The sequence below is a fragment of the Bos javanicus genome, chromosome 13 (assembly GCF_032452875.1).
Source record: "Bos javanicus breed banteng chromosome 13, ARS-OSU_banteng_1.0, whole genome shotgun sequence".
In the NCBI taxonomy this organism is placed as follows: Eukaryota; Metazoa; Chordata; class Mammalia; order Artiodactyla; family Bovidae; genus Bos; species Bos javanicus.
The window spans coordinates 64089655-64114883 of record NC_083880.1 but is presented as its reverse complement, the minus strand read 5'-3'; the positions used below and the strand labels follow the sequence as shown (position 1 = coordinate 64114883).

Sequence of the window (25229 nt, the reverse complement as noted above, 5' to 3'; positions counted from 1 at the left end):
TTGATTTCCTTTAGGATTGACTGGTTTAATCTCCTTGCACTCAAAGGGTCTCTCCAGAGTCTTTTCCAGTACCACAGTTGGAAAGCATCAATTCTTCGGTGCTCAGGCTTCCTTTCGGTCCAACTCTCTCTGTACATGACTACTGGAAAAACTATAGCTTTGACTAGATGGACCTTTGTTGGCAGTCTAGCAAAGCTTATGGATCCCTTTCAGAATAATATTTTTAATTGCATAAAACAAAATACATGGGGTTATAGAGAAACCAATTGTATTGAAATGCAGTTACTGCAATATACAAATTGTGATGTAATATAGATATACTTCTTTATCAGCAAATTAAGAAATTAGATCTAGTGGTGGGTCTGATAATTATATCAAATGAACATAATTCTTTAAGATATCTGCAATAACTATAATATGATATAAAGATATCTGTGATTACAGTAGTAGAATCACAGATCTGCTAATACAGGAATGGCTTACTGCCTATGTTCATATTTGAATAAAATGGTAACTTCAATTAGAAGTTAGTGAAAATAAAGTAATTTTTTTCCTGTCCAACTTCACAGCCCCTCCCCCCCTTCCCCCGGAATTCTGTCTGTGAACTCCCATCTGTGAATCCCAGGTTAAGGAACCACAAAGGATGACTTCCATTCAACAGACATTTACTGTTCGCTGAGACATCTATTTATATCATCCATTATGATAGGCTGTGAGGAGTCACAGGTCTTTAAGGCAGGATAGGGTCTTTTCACTTTGGATATTCAGTCCCATGAGAGAAGTGAACATGTCAATAGTGACCGTTCAGGATGTTAAATGCCAAAGGAGAACTGTCAGGTTCTTAGGACACAGGTAGGCAAGTCTCTGCTCTAGGATCAGGGAAGGCTTTGGAAATAAGTGAGACTTGAGATGTGTCCTGAAGGGTAAAAGAGTTTGCCAGATGCAGAAGAGAGAAGAGCTTTCACGCAAGGACATACATTTTCAGGGAATGTAATTGAACGTGTCTGCAGCATAGTGTGTGTGTGTGAAAGAGTGGTTGGAGATGAGACTGCGAAGGTTGTTTGGAACCTGGGTTGAAGGACCTTGCTAAGGAATTTGGACTGAATCCTTGGCTTTTAGAGAGGCATTCAAGGCTTTCAAGCAGTGGAGTTACGATGAGGTTTAATTTTTAGGAGATAAATGAATGTGTTTTGGAGGGAGGATGGATTGGAGAGCAGAAAAGAAGTAATGAGGGAATGAGGGCCTGAACCAAGGCAGAAGCTGGGCACGTTGAATAGAGTTAGAATTTTCAAGTGTTGATATAATTACATTGTGAGTGATGAGCAAGAAGGGGAATTTTTTAGATTTCTAGTTTGGGGTGGCAGTCAAAGAGGTTTAAAAAAGGAGTGAAAGGAAAATGAGTGTGGATTGCTGCAGATAATAAGGAAAAAGGTTTTTTTTTGTAGAATAATACTTTTGGAAGCCAGTGCAGAGCTGTCAAGTGTGATGTCGTTTATTGCTTAAGAAAATCATGTGTCAATAGACTGGGAAAGTATTCCTAGAGTAGGGAAATCATAACTATCAATGTCAGGTCTTGGCAGACTGTGGCCCATGCATCAAATCTGTTCCACCACCTGTTTATGTAAATAAAGTTTTATTGCAACATCGGCACACTCATTTACATATTGCTTTTGTCTGCTTTCATACTAGCAATGGCAGGTTAAATAGTTGTGACAGAGAATATATAGCTCACAAAATTGAAAATATTTACTTTCTGGCCCTTTACCAAAGATATTTGCCAGTTCCTGATCTGTGTGTCTGAATGTTGGACATTAAACTTCTGATTTACCATCCAGTTCTTATGTGATGAAGAATAACCATCTTGGCACCGTCTTTCTGGCCGGATTCCCCATGCTCTGTGTATCTGCAGCATGACATAGATCCCTGAATATTTTATATTGGTCAGTGGTGCCATGGTTTACTGTTTTGGGGTCCACTGTGTGACAACCGGTTCTTGCCAGGTTTTTACAGTTTTACAGACCTTCCTGGGGCCTGTTTTGTCATTTTTTTCTATTGGGTTGTCTTTTTCAAAAGATTTCCTCATATTTTTTGATTATTAATCCTTTTGTTGATTATATGTATTGCAGATATCATTTCCTGGTTTGTTGCTAATGTTTTTATATCTCTTTAAGTTGTTAAAAAGTTTTGAATTTTAATCAAGTTTATCTTTTTCTCTCCCAAGATTTTGAAGCTATTCTTTATATTATCTTTTTGCCTTTTATGTTTAGATCTCTTATCTGGAATTGACATGTGTGTGTGGTGTGAGGTAGAGTCATTTCATTTTTTCTGATGTACAATTAATTATCCCAGCATCATTTATTGAATGGTACTCTTTCTTCATACCGTGAGCTCTTTTTGGTGAAATCTATTGAAGGCCCTGTTTCCAGCTCCATTGTTTGTGAATTGTGTACCTTGGACACGTTGCATAACCGCTTTGTGCCTTGGTTTTCTCATCTTTAAAATAAGGAAAAGAGAGTTGTTGTGGGGATTAAGTAAGCTAATTCTTATAACATGTAGAACAGAGTGGCATCTAGAAAATGCTCAATAATGTTAGCTATTACTTATTATTTAGCATTGTTCATTTATGATTCCTAGGCAAGAGTGGAAGCTCAGTATGCTCGACTCAGTTGTAGATTTTATTCAGTTTTCAGATTGAAAGAGAATGGCTGAGATGCTAAGTATTTCAGGAGATGCTTCCAGGTGGCTGCTTAATTTTAGCTGCTGCCTTAGACTATCTGCTGGAGTGGAACTCCTCCCTGTAGTTCTTTGCAGTTTTTAGTACTCTCTTGTTTTGTTCATTTACTTTATCCCCTACAGGCATTTGGTTTTCTAGTTCTGACTTTATCAAAGTTTTATATATTACTTCTCCCAAACTAATAAGGGACATATCGAGATATTGTCAGGATGGCCAGAAACTGACAGATGAGTTTGCTGCTGCTGCTGCTAAGTCGCTTCGGTTGTGTCAGACTCTGTGCGACCCCATAGACGGCAGCCCACTAGGCTCCTCTGTCCCTGGGATTCTCCAGGCAAGAATACTGGAGTAGGTTGCCATTTCCTTCTCCAGTGCATGAAAGTGAAAAGTCAAAGTGAAGTTGTTCAGTCGTGCCCGACTCTTAGTGACCCCATGGACTGCAGCCTACCAGGCTCCTCCGTCCATGGGATTTTCCAGGCAAGAGTATTGGAGTGAGTTGCCATTGCCTTCTCCATAGATGAGTCTGGGGGCAGGTAAAAACTAAATTCCATTTTAAGATTGAGTCATTCTTAGTCATAATGAATAAATTGATCATTGAAGTTAAAAAAGATGAGATGAAATTCAAATCATTGAATATTTAGGCATCTACTATGTGCTGGATACTATATTAGAAATTACCACATTGGTAATAGATAATAGCTGACCAGCTTTATGAAATACTACAGAAGAGATCTTTTTACTTGTGATAGGGAGCTGTTTTCCAAGAGAGCATTTATTTGGATGACAGAGAGGAAATACAGGCATTTATTTATTTGTCAGCAAATTGAACCCTATCATGTACACTGGTCTAGAACTCTGCAGAATACAAGGATAAATTTAGCCAGGATTTGTGTCATGTGGAGTGTATATATAATGTGTTATGGAGCTGGGCTATCGGAGGATGGTACCTGAAAGAGAAGACCTTTTAAGCAGGATTGCCAAAAATGTTTAGGATCTTACAACTTGAAGATGAGACAGTATTTTTCCAGGCTGAGGGAAAGCATGAATGTAGAGATGGGTGTTTAAGAGATAGTAAAGAGTCTAGTTTGATTGGAGAACAGGATTGTCACAGGAATGTTGTTAAAGTTGAGGCTGGAAGTGGAGATTGAACAACAGTAATAATAGTAGAAGTAGCTCTCATTTTTCGCATGCATAACATTTGCCAGATAATGTGCCAGGCATTTTACAAGCGGCATTTCATTTCATCCTCACAGTAACCCTTTGAGATAGGCACTAATTTTTAATCCCCTTTTTGTAGATAAGGAAACTGAGAAATAGAACTAACAATTGATAGAGAATGAGTCTAGGCAGTCCATTTCCAAAGCCTGTGTTCTTAATCTCTGCATACTATACATAGAAGGCTTTGAATTCTCTTCAGTTTGAGGCTGAGAAGTTTAGAATTGATTAAGTAATGGGAAGTCATCAAAAGTGCTTGGCTATGCAGTGACATAATGAAATCTGTACATTGGGAAAGTAAGCCTGGTCATAAAATACAGGAGCAGCAAGGTGAGAAAGGAGAGAGATGGAGGTAGTTTCCTCTTCCTTCCTCACCGAATTGGTTGTTCCTTAAGGGCTGGGACTATATCTCTCCTTTCCTTCAGCTCTGGTGTCTACTTACTGTGTTGTCTGTCGCATTTATTTATTTTTTAAAAATTTATAATCTTTTTCTACTTTACCTTGTTCTAAAAAGGAGCTCATTGAACATTTGCTGAGTTAATTAATAAATGACTAGAGGTATATATAGATGTGTACATAAAGAGAATACTATGGTTTTGTTAGAGGGAGTAAATGCAGCCTTATAATTTGGTGATAGACTATATTTTATATAGAGAGCCTACAAAGTGAAAGGCCAGAACTGCTTCTTTTTTAACTTGTGAAGAATTGTATATTCTGTTTCAGTTAGAATATTAACACTCAGTTAATGTTAGCTATGTCAGTTAAAAACCCAAACTCATAGAAACAAAAGAGTAGAATGGTGGTTGTTGGAGCCAGGAGATGGGAGAAATGGGGGAGATTTGATCAACGGGTATAAACTTACAAGGTGAATAAGTTCTAGGAGTCTGACGTACAGCATGGTGACTATAATTAATAGTACTGTGGTATATATTTGAAAGCTGCTAAGAGAATAGATCTTAAATGTTTTTACCATACACATAAAAAATGGTAATTATGTGAGGTGATGGTATGTTAACTAACCTTATTATAATAGACATTTCTCAATACATATTTGCATCCATCTCATTGTACTTCTTAAACCTATACAATATTGTATATCAATTATATCTCAACTTGGGAGAAAAACTACGTCAGTCTTAATAATATTAATGATCACCAAATTCAGAGGGTATTCATATTTTAAATAGATATTTGGTTTGTATTTAGCATTAATCAGCTGCAAGCCCTCCCATACACAAAGAGGCAACAAAAATTGCCAAAAACCAGCTCCTTTACTGATATTAAACCTGTTGAATATTAGTACATTTATGTATATTTTCTTAAGACCAGACTGCAGTCTCACTCAGGAAGAAATAACTGGTTGCAGATTTGTGAATCAGATGCCTGTTTTGGATTTTACTCAGGGAAATTGGTCAAAAGATTAAGTCCCTTGCCATAAATTTAAATGTGACATGGAAGTAAGGCTGTGTTCTATCAAATACAGACTTAAAAATTCAAACATTTTGGAGAAATTCAAAGACACAGGTTAACTGCCAAATACCAGTAAAAGTAGGAAGATATTAAGTAAACCAGCATTTGACTAGATCAATTACAAATCAATAACATTCTTTTCCATTGTGGATATCAGCCATCAGTAGAATGTACATATACATGCATGCACATATCTAAGTGTAATATATATTGATATAATTAATATAAGTACGTTTGGATCTAGGACCGCTTCCTAAAGAAAATGAATCTTCATCTGAGGTTTTGTGTAACTCTTCAGTATATATGGGGATAACTCATTCAGACGTTTTACAATCAGAATGATTATGTATTGAGAAAAAGTTAATTATGAAAGTCAGTATATGCTGACTACCTACCACTGTTGAGGTCTGTATATAGTTGATTTGTTAGCTCCTGCCTTTTAGGAAACAAATTGATCTGGGGAAGTGATGTGAACATAAATAAAAGAGGGGAAAGTGTGTTTTAAATGAAATAGTAAGTGCTATGGGAACTCAGGAGAGATTACTTCTACTTGAAGAATCAGGGACCGCTTCATAGCAAAGGTAGTGTATTTGTTTCCTAGGGCTGCCATAACAAACTGCCACAAACTGGGTGACTTAAAACAAAAAAAATTTATTCTCTCACAGTTCTTGAGGCTAGAACCTGAATGCAAGGTGTCAATGGGGCTGTGCTCCCTCTGAGACTTGGAGTAGAATTCTTCCCCTTGCCTCTTCCTGCTGCTAAGTTGCTTCAGTTATGTCCGACTCTGTGCTACCCCATAGATGGCAGCCCACCAGGCTCCCCCGTCCCTGGGATTCTCCAGGCAAGAACACTGGAGTGGGTTTCCATTTCCTTCTCCAGTGCATGAAAGTGAAAAGTGAAAGTGAAGTCGCTCAGTCGTGTCCGACTCTTAGCGGCCCCATGGACTGCAACCTACCAGGCTCCTCCATCCATGGGATTTTCCAGGCAAGAGTACTGGAGTGGGGTGCCATTGCCTTCTCCATTACCTCTTCCTAGCTTCCATCAATTCTTGACATTTCTTGGTTTGCGGCTACTTCACTCCAGTTTCTGTCTCTGTTGTCACATAGCATTCTACCTTTGTGCCTCTGTATCCAGATTTCTCTCTTATAAGGGCACTAGTCATATCGGATTGGGGGTCTACCCCATCTTAACTAATTGCATCTGTAGTGATTCCAAATCAGGTTACATTCTATGGTACTCAGGGTTAGGATTTTAAATCTCTTTGGGGAGATGAGATTCAACTTAAAACAGGTGGCATGATACAGAAATATTAAAATTTGCTAATTAAATGGAAGAGTAAAACTAGAATGAACTGAGTTAAGGAAAGAAGAACTAAGGGAATGATGGACATAGTAGATTGTAAGGAATATTTGGGAAATGAGATAAAGAAGTCTGGTTTGCTGGTGTACTGAGGAGTTGTGAGAAGATGAAGGCAGAGTAAATGCATTGAGGTCCTAGATACCACATCTCAGATATTTGAGTGCTGCTGAGTGGGTAGTGTGTGGGAGCAGGATAGCCCTTGCAGAGTTTTGAAACGGTGGATAACTAATTCAGACTTTGGATAATTAATTCAAGCTTTAGGGAGATTTCTGTGATCAGGTGAACTTGGATAAACAAATAGTTAGTGACTTAACACACTCAGTCTCCCTCATTTGCCCATGCCAGTAACTTTGCACCAGGACAGTCCAGAAATTCCTCATAGGCAGAAAACACCACCACAGCACACGAGGATTTTACTAGCCTCTTGATCAGTCACCTGTGGGCATTGATACACAGCTGCATTTTTAGGGTCTCTATTCTATTCAGAAGCCTCTCTTTGGATTTATAATCATGTTGTTATTCATTTTTCCTTCAAACTTTCCTTCAGAATCACTGATTTTCCATCCTATTTTTTGCCTCTTGATTTTTCTCTGAACCATTTTCAGTTTCTTTCCATGTCTTTTAAAAACATCTGACTAATGGAAAGAACTGAGGAAGATTCTGTACTATCCAAGCCAGTGATATTCTTTTCTGTATCCTTACAATGATAGTTCTGTTGACTTTTGTCCACAGTAGGACTGTGGACATTAAATTATGACTATTCATTCAAATTGTGGTCAACAGCCGTGCTCAGGTGCATTTCCTTCTTTGTGCCCAGGCATTTCTTCCTGGTTCTGTATTTGCATCGCACATATTTTCTCTAAGAGCATGTGTCTTCATGACATTTTAAAAATTATGTTTAAATATTACAAACATAACTTCCTAGTCATCATATGCATACAGTCTTTTCATATAGTTTTTTATAGTCTTTCATTTGGCATTATATTGATACACTTTTCTACATGTCAACATAGTCATCATTTTTAATGAATCTGCAGTAAAGTTTAAATACTCTCTGGTTATTTGGCATTTGGATGATTTCCAGTTTGTTTTTATTTTTTATTTGCAATTCTAAATTATACCACTGACCTGATGTGAAGAGTTGACTCATTGGAAAAGACCTTGATGCTGGGAGGGATTAGGGGCAGGAGGAGAAGGGGACGACAGAGGATGAGATGGCTGGATGGCATCACTGACTCGATGGACGTGAGTCTGGGTGAACTCCGGGAGTTGGTGATGGACAGGGAGGCCTGGTGTGCTGCAATTCATGGGGTCGCAAAGAGTCGGACACGACTGAGCAACTGAACTGAACTGAACTGAACAGCTTTTTATCCTCCCCCCCATTTTTTTCTTAGACTATATTTCCTAAAATAATTCAGTTCGGTCTAAAGATATCACTTTTTCGCTATATTGTTAGATTATTCTTTAGTAAACTACCAGTTTATACAGTTCTACTATAGTTAACAGTAGATTTTATCATTTTTTTCTTCTACTGTAATAGTGATTGAGGCCTCCCTGATGACTCAGTGGGTAAAGAATCCACCTGCAATGCAGGAGACACGGATTTGATCCCTGTATGAGGAAGATCCCCTGGAGGAGGGCATGGCAACCCACTCCAGTATTCTTGCCTGGAGAATTCCATGGACTGAGGAGCCTGACAGGCTACAGTCCAAAGGGTTGCAAAGAGTTGGACAAAACAGAGCAACTAAGCAGGCTTACACACGTAATAGTGATATATCACAGTTTTGTGGGATTTTTGATATTTTAAATGTTTTATTATGAAAAAAATTTCAAACATTCCCAAAAGACCCTTCCAGAAATAGTTCAATGAACAATTCAGTATGTTGCCATACATTTACTAATATACTTCTTAGGTTAAACCTTTTTAAAATAAAGACATCATAATAGTATGCCTTTAAATACTTTAGCATGCATCTCTCACAAATAAGAACATTTTCCTACATTATTGCAACACCATTATCACAGGGAACAAAATTATCAATAATTCCTTAATGTTTCAAACATTAAGTTTCTATTTGTTTCTCCAGTTGTTTCTATAATGACTTTTACAACTGACTTATTTGAAGTGGAATCAATTTAAGAACTATGCATTGTATTTGTATTTGTTATTTTTGTAGTCTTTTTTTTTTAAATCTGAAGCAATTCCCATTTCTTATCTGCTCTCTCACCTCCCCCTACCCTCCAAGGCATTGATTTGTCAAGACCTGAGCATTTTTCTTGTTTGTCCCACATCCTGAATATGCCTGTGTGTTTTCTTTGTGGCATTTAACTTGTTCCTTGTATTTTCCTCAACTGGAAGGTTTAAGACGTGATTAGATTGTAGCCTAACATTTTGACAAAAATATTTAATACATTTTTTTACATCGCATCATATCACGAGGTGCATAAATGTCTGGTTTTCCCCTGTTGATGTTAACTTTTATCATAGGGTTAAGATTGTAACTGCCAGATCTCTCCTGTGAAGTTGTGTCTTTTTTTTCTTTTGTGAGTAGAAAATGTGTTTTTTATTTTTATCATTGATGAGTATTTTTTAGTCTTGAGCTAGTTTTTCATTCGTTTGACCGTTTGTTCAGTGTAGATTTGATATTTTCCTTTTAAGTTTGTACTGTGCATTTAAAAATTTTATATAGTGTAACAAAGAATGATGCGTTATAAAAGATAAATTTCAAGTTTTAAGGTATAGCTTAAGTCAAATATAATTTAACCAAGAAAAACCTTACAGATTGCAGATATATATACAGTAGGGGACATTTCTTTGACAGAATCCTGTGATGTTTGCTTTTTAAAAATCATTGTAAGCAGGCAAAACTAAGAAGCGTAAAGCTCTGGAATAAAACAATTTCTTTTTCTTTTTGAAAGAGAGTTAAGTCCTGAATTCATAAGTTGTTTTACAAACCCAGCCCCCAAACACTCAGAATTTATTTTTGTTTCTTGTACTCTTGAGTTTTTCATTTGGCTGTCTTTATCAACTTCGCCAGTTCTTTATCAGCTTTAAATAGCTATTCTGTGTATTTGGGGTCTTAACCCCTTTTTTGTCACATGGTGCAGATATATTATCCCGGTCTCTCAGTTGGCTTTTGACTTTGTGGTTTGTTCGACATATAGACTATTTTAATTATCTAATCATGTCTGTCAGTCTTTTTCTTTATGATTTCTAGGTTCATGTCTTGGTCACCACCATTCCACTGAAGTTAATAATTCTAATTTTTTTTTTCTATATTTTTGTCTTGTTAATTTTTAGTTTTGTATTTCTCATTTTTGCAACTTGGGCAAAAATTTCTTTGTTGTTTAATATAGATGAGCCTGTTTATTGTGCTATTGAATTTCTTCTCTTGATCAAAACTTCTTTCTTCATTGTTTAGGGATATAATTATTTTAAACAATCTCTCTTGATTTTGAAGAAATGCTTTTCTGGTTTTTCCAAGTCAATTTGGATGCTGTACCTGTGTTTGAAAATAATAGTGTATTCATCTAATAACAATTCTGTCTGCAGGTTTGTCAAGTATATTCTGGGTCATCAATTATGATGAAATGGTAGCTACAGAACTCGAAAGCTGATCTAAGGACTTCAGTGTTTGATTTTTAAAAGAACGTGACAATTATAAGGGTATAAAGCAAAAAAAAAAAAGGCCTGACAAAACTGTCTTTGAATACATTTTACTCTTTCTGTGGGTTCCTCATCTGCAGATTCAACCAGCCAGAGATTGAAAGCATTATCCAGAAAGTTCTGAAAGGCAAGACTTGAATTTCTCAGGACTGGAAACTATTTACCTTGTATTTACAACTGTTTTGACAACTGTTCACATATCAGTTACATTGTGTTAGGTATTATAGGTAATCTAAAGATGATTTCTAGTATGTGGATCAGATGTGCTGTTATATGCAAATACTACATCATTTTATATGAGGGACTTGAGCATCTGTGGATGTTGGTTTTGAGGGGGGGATGGTCCTGGAGTCAATCCCTCATGGATACTGAGGGATGATTGTATGCTAAGATAGTGGAGAAAAAGAAACACTGGCAGACTCTTAGAATGATGGTCTAAGGACTTTTTGTAATTTAGAGCCCAGATTTCATGATTTAACAGTTTCTTGTTAGAAACTTAATAGAGAAAGAAAGCCATTGTTCTCTAAAAGTTGTTTTCCAACGCTTTCTTAAGGCAGGGCAACGTTCATTATCATTATATAACATACTTTGCTGCTGCTTTTAAAATGAAGTATTTCTTTTGAAAGAAGTGTCATACATGAAATGAAAGACTTCCCTCCTACTGAGAAGCTTTGGACAAATTATTTACTTGGGCCTTAATTTTTTGTGTGTGTTCCATGAGGGTATTGGACCTGGGGCCCTCTGATGTTGCTCAGAATCTTGTCAAGTTATGTTTAGGGATTTTTTTTTTTTTAATTATTACTTCCTACATTGTAAGATTTGGTCAACATTTCAGTGTCATTTGTATATTACAGCATGGATTAAAAGACTAGAATTTTTTTTTTGGCCTCGAGGCAGGCAGGATCTTAGTTTCCCAACCAGGGATCGGATTCATGCCCCCTGCTTTGGAAGTGTAGAAGCTTAACCACTGGACCACCAGGGAAGTCCTCTTGCACAGTTTTCTGACTGAAGCTTTATTCTGAATGAAAGAATGTAGTGGTTCACTATTAGAACATGATGTATAGTGTAGTTTTTTTCTAAATTTTACTTTATCCTCTTACCATGGTATCTAACAAGATGGGAAAACTCTCGTTGAGCCTCTGACTTACTCTGCTGATTATGCTCAATTAAAATTATTAACTACAGTTGACCTTTGAACAACATGGTCTGACTGTGCCAATCCACTTATATGCAGATTTTGTTCAGTAAATACCTACTGCAGTGCTACACATCCATAGTTGGTAGAATCCATGAATGTAAAACCACAAATATGGAGGGCTGACTGTAAACTTATACTCAGATTTTTGAATGCTCCTGGGACCAGAGCACCTAACTCCTGAGCTGTTCAAGGGTCAACTGTGTGTATCTGTGTTAGTTTAGGGATTTCAGATTTTGTATTTCACATATTTTTCCCACAAATATTTATTTTATTATGAGGCTTCATAATTACACATATGTTGCATCTGTTCTTTTATGAATACGAAATATAAGAAAAATGAAAAGACTTGGAGGTAAAGATTGTATTTCACAAATTTATCTTTTGTTTCTTATACTATTAATAAAATGTCAGGATTGAAATTTAGATTTAATGTTAATATTCCCTAATCTCTTCAGTCGTCTATTATGCCTACAAAGAGCAAACCAGGAAGTTTACGGTAGTGAAACGCCAGTCTCCTCAGCAGGAGTTTTGTTCATTTTTTCAGGGCACTGCGTTTCTGTGATTTGACTGGAGGTTTACGTAAGTTTTCCCTTGGGAGCCCTGGACTGAGGAACAGGAAACATGTAAGAGTTTTTATAAGAATCTTATGAAATGATGTAAGGAGGATAGAATTGGATCTTACACTAGTTGTGCCATGGCAAATTGTCTTTGACAGTTTATATTTAACTGTGTATTAATACAATTTTAAAAATGCCTTATCTTGAAACATTGAAGGCTATGTGGTTTAAAGGCCAACTTAACTTTTAAAGCGGTAGAGGTGTAATATCCAGACGTAGGCATTCATGAAAATCTTATTTAAATTATCCATTCCACAATTTTTTTGTTTCTTATATAGTAACTTCAGGAGCAGGAATCTATTTAGCAGAGAGCCTGGTACATAGTAGGTGATTGGTAAAGGAAGGTTGAACAAATGCATCCGTTGAAAGTATTCAAATTATAATAGATAGAAATTATGAAAAAAAAATTACGAGGGACTTCTTTACACATATATTTTCCATTTAAAAAACTGTCTTGTGTTCTTTAAGTCTGAAATGATTTCAGAACGTAAAGTTTAACTCATGCAAAAAACGTCTAATGGTGATGGTGGTGGTAAAGTAGTGAGGATATTGTCTATATTATTTGCATCTAGACAACAAACCTAGGAGATTTGTATTTTACACAAGCTGAAGAATATACTTGTGTTTGGAGAAGGAAGTGGCATCCACCCCAGTACTCTTGCCTGGAAAATCCTGTGGACAGAGGAGCCTGGTAGTCTACAGTCCATGGGGTCAGAGGAGCCTGGTAGTCTACAGTCCATGGGGTCTCACAGAGCTGGACGCGCCTGAGCGACTTCACTTTCATGAGGCAGATGACCTAGGAATTCTAGGATTCTTATTTTACAAAGCTGCTTAAAACATTTGAGTAGCGAGATTATTTGTTAAAGTGAAACCATGTGTTTGTTGTTGTGTGTGCATGTTTGGTCATGTCTGATTCTGCGATCCCGTGGACTATAACCTGCCAGATTTCTCTGTCCATAGTATTTTCCATGTTAGAATACTGGAGTGGGTTGCCATTTCCTACTCCAGGGGTATAAATACTCCTTGAGTTTTTTTAAACCTAGAAGGAACCTGTAATCCTCTGTAGTTCTAGCTTAGTGATCCATCCTCTCACTTTATAATTTAGGAATCATAGGGCTTCCCAGGTGGCACAGTGGTAAAGAATCCACTTGCCAGTGCAGGAGGTGCAGGAGACACGGGTTCTCTCCCTGGGTCAGGAAGATCCCGTGGAAGAGGAAATGGCAACCCACTCCAGTATTCTTGCGTGGGAATTTCCATAGACAGAGGAGCCTGGCCATGGGGTCACAAGGATTCAGATGTGATTGAGCACACACAGGCACAGAGAGCTTGCACCCTGCCCCAATTCGCAGAACTTTATGGGAAGGTCACAACTAGAACTTGGAGCACACTCATCCTGCCATGCTCAACCTAGCTCTTTTTTCATTCTGTTACCCTGTGTTTCACAGTTGTGAACCCAGGACATCTGTGTTTTCCATTTGTTTACTTGTTTGTTTTTTGCAGTTGTCATTTGTAATAATTTTTTTTCAGAGAATAAGTAGGAAAGTAAATGTTAAATTTAAAAGTTGAATATTATTAGCTTATTTACAGTTTTACAACAGAACGAGTAGGAAAATGACTTGAAGGACTAAGTCAGTAGCTAACTACATATGTGACCTAGGGCAAATGTTGTAACCTCTGTGAGACTGTATCTGCTACCTTCTTAATTAGAATCCTTCAGGGCTTCTGCCCAGAACAAATATATCTGGTTTTTCTTTGTTACTGTTTTTTTTTTTTTTTTTAATATTTGTCACTGAAAGTATAACACAATACAAAGTGTACAGGTTGTAATGATAGTGAATTATAAAATGAACATACTGGTATACCCATTGCTGTTGTGTTTCGAAAAAGCTTCCTTGGTGATCATAATAAGCTTTCCTTTAAAAGAAATCACTGGACTTGTGGCTATAGGTAATCTCATGTTTTTTACAACTCTTTCTAGACTGAAATTAGCAGAAACGGGGTAGAGAGAAGGAATTTGTCCAGTCACAAAAATTTGCTTTGAATAGGTTTATTTTGATTATATTAAGTCTTGTCTTTCTGATGTTTCTCTTCTTCCTCTTTGCCCTTTTTCCTTTCTGTCTAGGTCCTGGATGGAATGGAGAGGGCTCCTACTCAGCCTCTAACTATCTTTTCTGAGAGTGGTCAGAGAGTTCTTAAACAGGTCTGTTGATTCTGTAGTATACAAATCCAAGTTTGAGTTATAAAATATTTGTTTTCAACCTAAACGAAGGATTGAATTAAGAAGTAGCTTTTTTAAAAAAGAAGCCATTTTGATCTCAATGTCCGCAGGGTATTTACTTTAGCAAGCTGCATTTGGCATGTGGATTGGACCCAAAGTGACTCAGTTAAATAAGATCTGCTTACTAGAAAAGCAATTGTCATGTCTTTATCAGTTATGTTGATTATATATTATATGGCAGACTCTTTGTTGGCTTCTGGAAAATACCAGGAAAAGATGAAAAAGTGAGTATCTCATTTGTCTGTGATTCTGGTGGAGAATGGAGGCATGGAAAAATCCAAGAAGGAAAATAATTATTTGGCTCTGTTTCTAATATTCTTAGAATTCATAACACTGGGGAAAACAATCACAGCTACCTTTACCTTGCAAATCTGTCATTCAGGGAAGGGCAAGTATATACAGGTTTTTTTCTTTTCTGTTTTTCTTTCTTTTACCTCACTCTGTGTCACCATGAATGAACTTTATCGTTATTTAGACAGATAAAAACTCAAGCTTAGTGATTTTCCAAACTTGTCTTTACACTGGAATCTCCAGTAGAACTTTGCAAAGTACTGATGTCTTTGTTCCGCCTCCCAACCACCACCTCTAACCCCAGGTTGTGATTTAATGGCCTGGGGATATGGCCTAGGAATTTTGAAAAGATCCCAACAGGGTTCTGAAGTGCCGACAAGTTTAGGAACCACTGTTCTAGCTAGTTAAAGCAGATCTGGCCACTATGCAACTTGTGACTTTTTTGTGTAAATATTTGGATAAATATATGAATAAAGGATAAATATTTTTATTTTAGAATCCTGTTCTTTAAACCTAAATTCTTACCAGAATGTAAGCTTCATAAAAGCAGGTACCATGTATATATTTTCTTCCCCATTATATCATTAACATTTCAAACAATAACTGGCATGTATGCCTAAATATTTGTTAAATGGGTGAATGAACCTATCCTTCTTTAGTGAACTGAGTATGCTTTTACCTAGTACACAAGTGGTCTGAGATACAGAGTAGAGTGGGGTGGTGGTGGTGGTGGTAGTGAAGAGTCCAGCCTCTATGACTGACTGACTGGGCTCTAGTCACAGCTCTGTCACTTGGTAGTAGGACCTTAAGCAAGTTGTATGGTATATCTTGGGCTTCTCTGGTGGCTCAGTCAGTGGTAAAGAATCTGCCTGTTAATGTAGGAGATGCCATTTTGATCCCTGGGTCAGGAAGATCCCCCAGAGAAGGAAGTGGTAACCCACTTCAGTATTCTTGCCTGGGAAATTTCACGGACAGAGGAGCCTGGTGGGCTGCAGTCCATGGGGTTGCAAAAGAGTCGGACACAACTGAGCAACTAAACAACAACAAAACTGGTATATCTCACTTGTTAAGAAACTGCCAGACAGTTTATTTATTTATTTTAAAATATTTTTTTCTTTTGCTGTGCTGGGTCTTAGTTGTAGCACATGGGATCTTTAGTTGCAGCTTAGGAACTCTTAGCTGTGGCATGTAGGATCTAGTTCTCTGACCAGGGATCAAGAGTTCCCAGCAGGGATCTGCACTGGGAGCACAGTCTTAGCCACTGTATTACCAGGGAAGTCCCTGCCAAACAGTTTAAAAAGACGTGAATGTTCAGCAGAATTTCTAAGGAGGGTGCATTAGTTATCTATTGTTGCATAACAAATTACCACAAATTTAGCCGCTTGAAACATGTATTTATTAGGGCACAGTTTCCAGAAGTCAGGAGTTTGGACACAGTTTAGGTGGGCCTTCTGTATCAGGGTCTCGCAGGCAGCAGTCAGGGTGTCAGCCAGGAATGGACTCATCTCAGTGATTGACTGAAGAAGGATTTCCTCTAAGCTTTCTTGGTTGTTGGCAGAATTTACTTTGTCAAGGGATATTGGATTTTTAAGGCCTTGGTTTCTCACTGGCTATTGGCTGGACAAAGCTAATAGAGGTGATGGAATTCCAGTTGAGCTGTTCCAGATCCTGAAAGATGATGCTGTGAAAGTGCTGCACTCAATATGCCAGCAAATTTGGAAAACTCAGCAGTGGCCACAGGACTGGAAAAGGTCAGTTTTCATTCCAATCCCAAAGAAAGGCTATGCCAAAGAATGCTCAAACTACCACACAATTGCCCTCATCTCACACGCTAGTAAAGTAATGCTCAAAATTCTCCAAGCCAGGCTTCAGCAATATGTGAACCGTGAACTTCCTGATGTTCAAGCTGGTTTTAGAAAAGGCAGAGGAACCAGAGATCAAATTGCCAACATCTGCTGGATCATGGAAAAAGCAAGAGAGTTCCAGAAAAACATCTATTTCTGCTTTATTGACTATGCCAAAGCCTTTGACTGTGTGGATCACAATCAACTGTGGAAAATTCTGAAAGAGATGGGAATACCAGACCACCTGATCTGCCTCCTGAGAAATTTGTATGCAGGTCAGGAAGCAACAGTTAGAACTGGACATGGAACAACAGACTGGTTCCAAATAGGAAAAGGAGTACGTCAAGGCTGTATATTGTCACCCTGTTTATTTAACTTATATGCAGAGTACATCATGAGAAACGCTGGACTGGAAGAAACACAAGCTGGAATCAAGATTGCCAGGAGAAATATCAATAACCTCAGATATGCAGATGACACCACCCTTATGGCAGAAAGTGAAGAGGAACTCAAAAGCCTCTTGATGAAGGTGAAAGTGGAGAGTGAAAAAGTTGGCTTAAAGCTCAACATTCAGAAAACGAAGATCATGGCATCCGGTCCCATCACTTCATGGGAGATAGATGGGGAAACAGTGGAAACAGTGTCAGACTTTATTTTTCTGGGCTCCAAAATCACTGCAGATGGTGACTGCAGCCATGAAATTAAAAGACGCTTACTCCTTGGAAGGAAAGTTACGACCAACCTAGACAGCATATTCAAAAGCAGAGACATTACTTTGCCAACAAAGGTTCGTCTAGTCACGGCTATGGTTTTTCCTGTGGTCATGTATGGATGTGAGAGTTGGACTGTGAAGAAGGCTGAGCGCCGAAGAATTGATGCTTTTGAAGTGTGGTGTTGGAGAAGACTTTTGAGAGTCCCTTGGACTGCAAGGAGATCCAACCAGTCCATTCTGAAAGAGATCAGCCCTGGGATTTCTTTGGAAGGAATGATGCTAAAGCTGAAACTCCAGTACTTTGGCCACTTCATGCGAAGAGTTGACTCATTGGAAAAGACTCTGATGCTGGGAGGGATTGGGGGCAAGAGGAGAAGGGGACGACAGAGGATGAGATGGCTGGATGGCATCACTGACTCGATGGATGTGAGTCTGAGTGAACTCTGGGAGTTGGTGATGGACAGGGAGGCCTGGCGTGCTGCGATTCATGGGGTCGCAAAGAGTCAGACATGACTGAGCAACTGATCTGATCTGATATGATTGGCTGGAGACAGTTGTCAGTTCCTTACCTTGTAGCCCCTCCAATGTGGCAAGCTGAGAAGAAAGTAGAGTCTCCTAGGGAGATGGAAGTCTCATTCTTTTGTAACCTGATCAGAGAAATGCCATCCCATCACCTTTACTATATATATTTGGCTATAAGTAAGTCACTAGGCTAGCCCACATTCAGGAGGAGGAAGAGTGGCAGGGGTGATTATACCAGGGCATAAGTACCAGGAGGCTGGGACAATTGGTGGCCATCTTAAAAGTCTGTCTACCACAGAAGACATGGCCTAGTGCCAGGCTGGGACTCAAAGGGATATTAAAGGGAGTAGTGGTAGTGAGGAGTAGTTTGTAAAATTTTCTTCACTTTCCTTGTATCAAACTATATCTCTTTCTTCCTTCTATCTTTAATATTAGTTTCTCTCCCCTTCAAGAATGGAGACATAATACAAAGATCATTCTCACAGTGAGATTTTAATCTTGAGTGGGTGGTGTGTGTGTATGTTTTAAGATTCAATTAAGGCTTCTCCCTGTATCATTTAGTGTTTATATACATTTTTTTTTTTTAACATTTTGTCATGGAACTTGAGACAGATACAAAAGTAGAATGATATCCTGAACCCCCATGTACCTTTCACCCAGCTTTGGCAATTTATTTTTACTAATCTTACATGTATTATTTATATATAGTAAGATGCACAGTTTGAGTTTTGATGTATATATCCCCACAATAAAGATGTAGAACATTTTCACTCCAAAGGTACCTCATCGTTGTGTAATCAGTCCCCACCCCAGTCCCAGACAAGTACCCATCTGATGCCTATTGCTGTAGGTTGGTTTTGCCTACTAGAATGTCATAGAAATATTCTTTTGATCACCACGAAGTTTTTGATATTCATTCATGTTGTTGCATGTATCAGTGGTTCAGAATTCTTCAGCCTTGGCACTGTGGACATTTTTAACAGGATAATTCTTTGTCTTGGAGATTGTCCCATGTATGTGGGTTATTCGGTAGCATCCCTTACTGCTATCCACTAGAAGCCATTAGCACTCCCCTCTCCAGTGGTAACAATCAGAAATGTGTCTAGACTTTGCCAAATGTCCAATAGAGGACAAAATCCCCTTCCTGCTCTACTTGAAAATCCTTTCAGTAGTCGATCCTTTTTGTCAGTAGTCTACTATAGGAATATACTTCAGTTTATCCACTTACTAACTGATAGACCTTTGATTTGTTTCCAGTTTATTTTCATTTGAGGCAGTTGTAAATAAAGTTCTATTCATTTTCATAGGCATGTCTCTGTGTAGACATGTTTTCATTTATTTTGGGTAAATACCTAGGAGAGTGATTGCTGGGTCTTATCGTAAGACACTTTATATAACTTTAAACTGCCAAATAATTTATTTCTTTTTTACATTCCCACCAACATGAGAGTTCCAGTTGCTCTACGTCTTTGTCAACATTTGATATTATTATTCTTTTTAATTTTAGCCATTATAGTAGATGTAGCTTTAATTTGCCTTCTCCTGATGACCAATGATGCGGAACATGTTTTCATGTTCTTATGGTAATGTATCTGTTCAAATCTTTTGCAGATTTTTTATTGGGTTGTTTGTCTTATTATTGAGTTTCCTTTGTCTTTTCCCCAACGTGTGTACAAACATTAAGACAATAAAAATAATGAATCAGTTTTATATACTTCTTATCTTTAAAATGTGAACATTTCCCATGATGTTAAGTATTTTTGAAAACATGACTTTTAATGGAGAAGCAATATTTGAATACATTTAAATTGATTCACCACTTTTGTTGTTTAGCCTTGAGCTAGGTTCCAGTTTTTCACTATCAGTATTTTGATAAACATCTTTGAATATGAATCTTTAACCACATCTTTAATTATTTATTGTTAGATTCCTAGATTTGAGGATTATAATTATGTTAAGGAAAATTGAACATTTATGAGCAAAATACGAATGTTAATCTGTCGTATATTAACTGTTGCTGCAGTTGAGTATTTCATTAAAAATGTTTATGTTGGAAGAAGGGCATATTTCATTTTGGTTTTTTTGGATTACTTATGAAATGAACAAACTTTTCATATATTTATTGGTTTTTATTTCTAATTTTATAAATTTTCTATTTGGAGGGCCAATTTTAGAGGGGGATGTTAATATTTCCTTATTTTTTAATGTTAAATTTATTAACCTTTTGTCATTTACAAATATAATTCCCAGTTTATATTTTGCCTTTTTACTCTTGTGTACTTTGTCCTGCAAAATTTTAAAAATAATAATGAAATTATATGATGATTTGTATAATACATAATATTATGTATTATATAATATTATATATTTTGCTTTAGCTCTTCAGTCCATGACCTGATAAATATACTGTGTATGAATATATAACCAATATGTGATTGTAGTTTTATTTTTTATATTTAACTTTTGCTTTTTTTTGGCCCTATTGTGAGGCATGCAGGATCTTAGTTCTCCAACCAGGGATTGAACCCATGCCTCCTTCAGTGGAAGCTCAGAGTCTTAACCACTGGACCACCAGGGAAGTCCTGAAGTAAGAATTTAATAAAACTTTTTCCAGATACTCAATTTGTCCCAAATTACAAAACAAAATCATCTCCTGTAAAGACGTATGATACAACATCCAATAATGAACAATCAGAAGAGAACCAAATAAAAAAAGTCACTTATAGCAACCCACAAAATGTAAGACAATATTTGTAAATCATATCTAAAAAGGAATTTATATCTAAAATTTATCAAGAACTCTTGTAATTCAGTAATAAAGACAAGCATTCTAATTTTAAAATTGGCAAAGAATTTTAATAGATATTTCCCCAAAGAAATTATTCTAGTAGTCAATAAACACGAAAATTTGCTGAACACCATTAGCTATCAAGGAAATGCAAGTCAAAACCACAGTGAGATACAGTTGCACACCCACTAGGATGGTTATAATGAGAAAGATAACAAATATTGGTGAAGATGTGGAGAAATTGGAACTCCTGTATACTGCTGATGGGAATGCAAAAGGATGTAACTCCTTCAGAAAAAAGTCTGACTCGAAAGGCTAAATATAGATAACGTATGACCCAACAATTTTCCTCCTCAGTGTACATATACTCAAGAGAAATAAAAACGTATATCCACACCAAAATTTTGTACACCCCAGTATTCATAGCAACATTAGTCATAATAGAGAATGGTGGACACAATCCAAATGTCTATCAACTGATGAGTGAATGAATGAATGAATATGGTGTTTACATACAAAGGGATATGTGTGTGCGTGCCGAGTCGCTTCAGTCGTATCTGACTCTGCAACCCTGTGGAATGCAGCCTGCCAGGCTCTTTTATCCATGGGATTCTCCAGGCAGGAATACCAGAGTGGATTGCCATGCCCTCCTCCAGGGGATATTCCCAGCCCAGGGATCAAACCTGCATCTCATGTCTACCTGCACTGGCAGGTGGGTTCTTTACCACTTGCGCCTCCTGGGAAGCCTGTGAAAGTGAAAGTCGCTCAGTTGTATCCGACTCTTTGAGACTCCAGGGACTGTAGCCTGCCAGGCTTCTGTGTCCATGGAATTCTTCAGGCCAGAATACTGGAGTGGGTTAGCTGTGCCCTTTTCCAGGCGATCTTCGAAACCCGGGATCAAACCCAGGTCTCCCACATGGCAGGCGGGTTCTTTACCAGCTGAGCTACCAGGGAAGCCCTGGAAGCCCATACAAAGGGAAATTATTTGGTAATTTAAAATAATGAAGTACTGTTACTTGGTACAGCATCTTGGAGAAATAAAACTAAGTGAAAGAAACCAGTCACAAAAGACCACTTATTGTATGGTTCTTATTGTATGAGGTATCTCGATTAGACTAGTGTTCCTTGACCTAGCCTAAAACTCTTTATCCTTTAATGGGGAGGGGCAGGTAACCCATTAAATTAATGACAGAGCATATTAACAAAATTCTTCATATTACTCAAATAAAGATCATGGTGACTGATAGTAATTTTTATTTTGTACCTTATCTTCATTTTGAATAATAATTTTTCAAAAATAGCATTGGTATTAATCATATTTATAGTAGCACAATAAAGGACAGAAAAGGTATGGACCTAACAGAAGCAGAAGATATTAAGAGGTGGCAAGAATACACAGAAGAACTATATAAAAAAGATCTTCACGACCCAGATAATCACAATGATGTGATCATTCACCTAGAGCCAGATATCCAGGAGTGCGAAGTCAAGTGGGCCTTAGGAAGTATCACTACGAACAAAGCTAGTGGAGGTGATGGAATTCCAGTTGAGCTGTCTCAAATCCTAAAAGATGATGCTGTGAAAGTGCTGCACTCAGCATGCCAGCAAATTTGGAAAACTCAGCAGTGGCCACAGGACTGGAAAAGGTCAGTTTTCATTCCAATCCCAAAGAAAGGCAATGCCAAAGAGTGTTCAAACTACCACACAGTTGCATTCATCTCACACGCTAGCAAAGTAAATTGCTCAAAATTCTTCAAGCCAGGCTTCAACAGTACACAAACTGTGAACTTCCAGATGTCCAAGCTGGATTTAGAAAAGGCAGAGGAACCAGAGATCAAATTGCCAACATCTGCTGGATCATTGAAAAAGCAAGAGAGTTCCAGAAAAACATCTATTTCTGTTTTATTGACTACGCCAAAGCCTTTGACTATGTGAAATACAACAAACTCTGGAAAATTCTTCAAGAGATGAGAATACCAGACCACCTGACCTGCTTCCTGAGAAATCTATATGCAGGTCAAGAAGCAAGAGTTAGAACTGGACATGGAACAACAAACTGGTTCCAGATCGGGAAAGGAGTATGTCAAGGCTGTATGTGTCACCTTGCTTATTTAATTTATATGCAGAATACATCATGAGAAATGCCAGACTGGATGAAGCACAAGCTGGAATCAAGATTGCAGGAAGAAATATCAATAACCTCAGATATGCAGATAACACCACCCTTATGGCAGAAAGCAAAGAAGAACTAAAGAGCCTCTTGATGACAGTGAAAGAGTAGAGTGAAAAAGTTGGCTTAAAGCTCAACATTCAGAAAACTAAGATCATGGCATCTGGTCCCATCACTTCATGGCAAATAGATGGGGCAACAGTGGAAACAGTGGCTGACTTTGTTTTGGGGGGCTCCAAAATCACTGCAGATGGTGACTGCAGCCATGAAATTAAATGATGCTTACTCCTTGGAAGAAAAGTTATGACCAACCTAGACACTGTATTCAAAAGCAGAGACATTACTTTGCCAACAAAGGTCTGTCTAGTCAAAGCTATGGTTTTTCCAGTAGTCATGTATGGACGTGAGAGTTGGACTGTAAAGAAAGCTGAGCACCAGAGAATTGATGCTTTTGAACTGTGGTGGTGGAAGAGAAGACTCTTGAGAGTCCCTTGGACTGCAAGGAGATCCAACCAGTCCATCCTAAAGGAGATCGGTCCTGGGTATTCATTGGAAGGACTGATGCTGAGGCTGAAACTTCAATACTTTGGCCACCTGGTGCAAAGAGCTGACTCATTGGAAAAGACCCTGATGCTGGGAAAGATTGAAGGCAGGAGAAGAAGGGGATGACAGAGGATGAGGTGGTTGGATGGCATCACCGACTCAATGGACATGAGTTTGAGTAAACTCCAGGAGTTGGTGATGGACAGGGAGGCCTGGGGTGCTGCAGTCCATAGGATCGCAAAGAGTCGGATACGACTGAGTGACTGAACTGAACTGATATTTATAATAACTGTTTAGACTTAGTCTTATGTTTATGTTTGAGGAGGGCATGGCAACCCACTCCAGCATTCTTACCTGGAGAATCCCAATGGACAGAGGAGCCTGGTGGGCTGTGGTCCATGGGGTCACAAAGAGTCGGACACAACTGAGCAACTAAGCACAGCACAGCACAGTCTTATGTTTAACTGATTGAATTTTTCCTTCCTATTCTTAAGGTCTTTGTTTTTGGTTAATTATATTCAGACAATGTACTTTTTAGTACTTTTTTATAAAAAGTACATGAATGGTATACATCTGAAAGTATCATTTCACACTGAATGACAACTTAGTGGGGAAGGGAGCAGAATTATTAGGTCTCCTTGTTTTTTCCATTCTTAATTCTTTAATATATTGCCATTATCTTCCGGTCTTGCAAAGCGAAAATCTGGCCAGAGCAAGTTTTGGTCTTCTGTATATGACTTCTTTTTTCCTTATTGGTTGATTGTGGGGCATTTTCTTTATCCTTAAAACTGAAAGTTTCACTAGAACAAATCCAGTCACTCTCTTTTTAGTAATTTTGCTGGTCTTTTGTGAGCTCTTTTGAGCTGGAGATGCAGAACATTCTTTGACCCAGGAAAGTTTACATTTCTTTTTAAAAAAATCTTTGATTATTATTTCTGTCCGTTTGTTTCCAGGATAGCAAATTAGTTGAAGTTTATTTCTCTCTTTTCATCAATCCTCTCTCATACTTTGCATTATTTGTCCTTCCCTACTCCATTCTGAAAGAAATTTTTGAATTTGTTGTCCCTGTGTTTCTAACAAAGTATTTTGCTCTTTACTTTTCTAGTAAAGATTTGAATTCTGCTTTGGTGTATTTGTAATTTTTACCTTTCTTTTCCCCTTGTCGTATTTATTTCTGCATCTCAACTAGCTCCTTTCATTTCTGCCTGTGAACTTTGAGCTCTTATTTCAATGTGCTTCATCAAGTTTGTTAAGAGCAATGTAATTGATTTCTAAAATTTAACTGATTGCTGCCTTATATTTTCATTTCTGGATTACAGAGGCAGAGTTTCTTTTCTTTTATGTTGCAGAAAGTTTTTCTATCTCTCTCCTCAATTTTTCTTCCTTGAGTAAGGAGAGGGGTATACAGGTCTAGTGTGTGCCAGATAGGGTAGACTTGTTCCTTCTTTGGCTATTTGGTAGCCGTAGGAATTCTCTTTTAAGGTGTTAAAGGACTGATTGATTCACATTGTTTCTGAATACTTTTGAGTGTCCAGCAGTCATTTATGTGTTTCCTGCTGGATTGAGTAGAGGAAATGCCTTCCTTTGGCCTGGTAATTTTACTTTGAAAAAGATGATTTTTTGTTATTGTTTATAATTTGAAGTCTAGGCTACAAAAAAATGATTTCCAGTATGTAATGCTCCCAGGGCTTTTGCTATCTCAGCCCTTCCTGCATTTGCCTTCAAATCTCAGGGTGTATGTACTACTTTGTATGTTAACAAAATCTGAAGTACAGGAGGAAGGTTGTGAGTATATAGTACTGATAGCACTGACCGTTTTAAGTG

General features: G+C 37.7%; 1 protein-coding gene across 9 annotated transcripts in view; it reads left to right on the top strand.

The window, feature by feature from the left end:
* Positions 1 to 25229, top strand: part of NCOA6 (nuclear receptor coactivator 6) — a 96260-nt gene that overhangs the window by 3421 nt on the left and 67610 nt on the right. Inside the window, exons 1-2 of one of the 9 annotated variants that reach the window (XM_061437341.1) lie at positions 12185 to 12263; positions 14380 to 14457. The exons of 6 other annotated variants lie outside the window; for them this stretch is intronic. The gene's annotated coding sequence lies outside the window, so the exon portion shown is untranslated. Of the gene's footprint in view, positions 1 to 12184; positions 12264 to 14379; positions 14458 to 25229 lie in introns of those variants that run through there. 2 more of the 9 variants (XM_061437340.1, XM_061437342.1) reach the window with 2 other exon arrangements.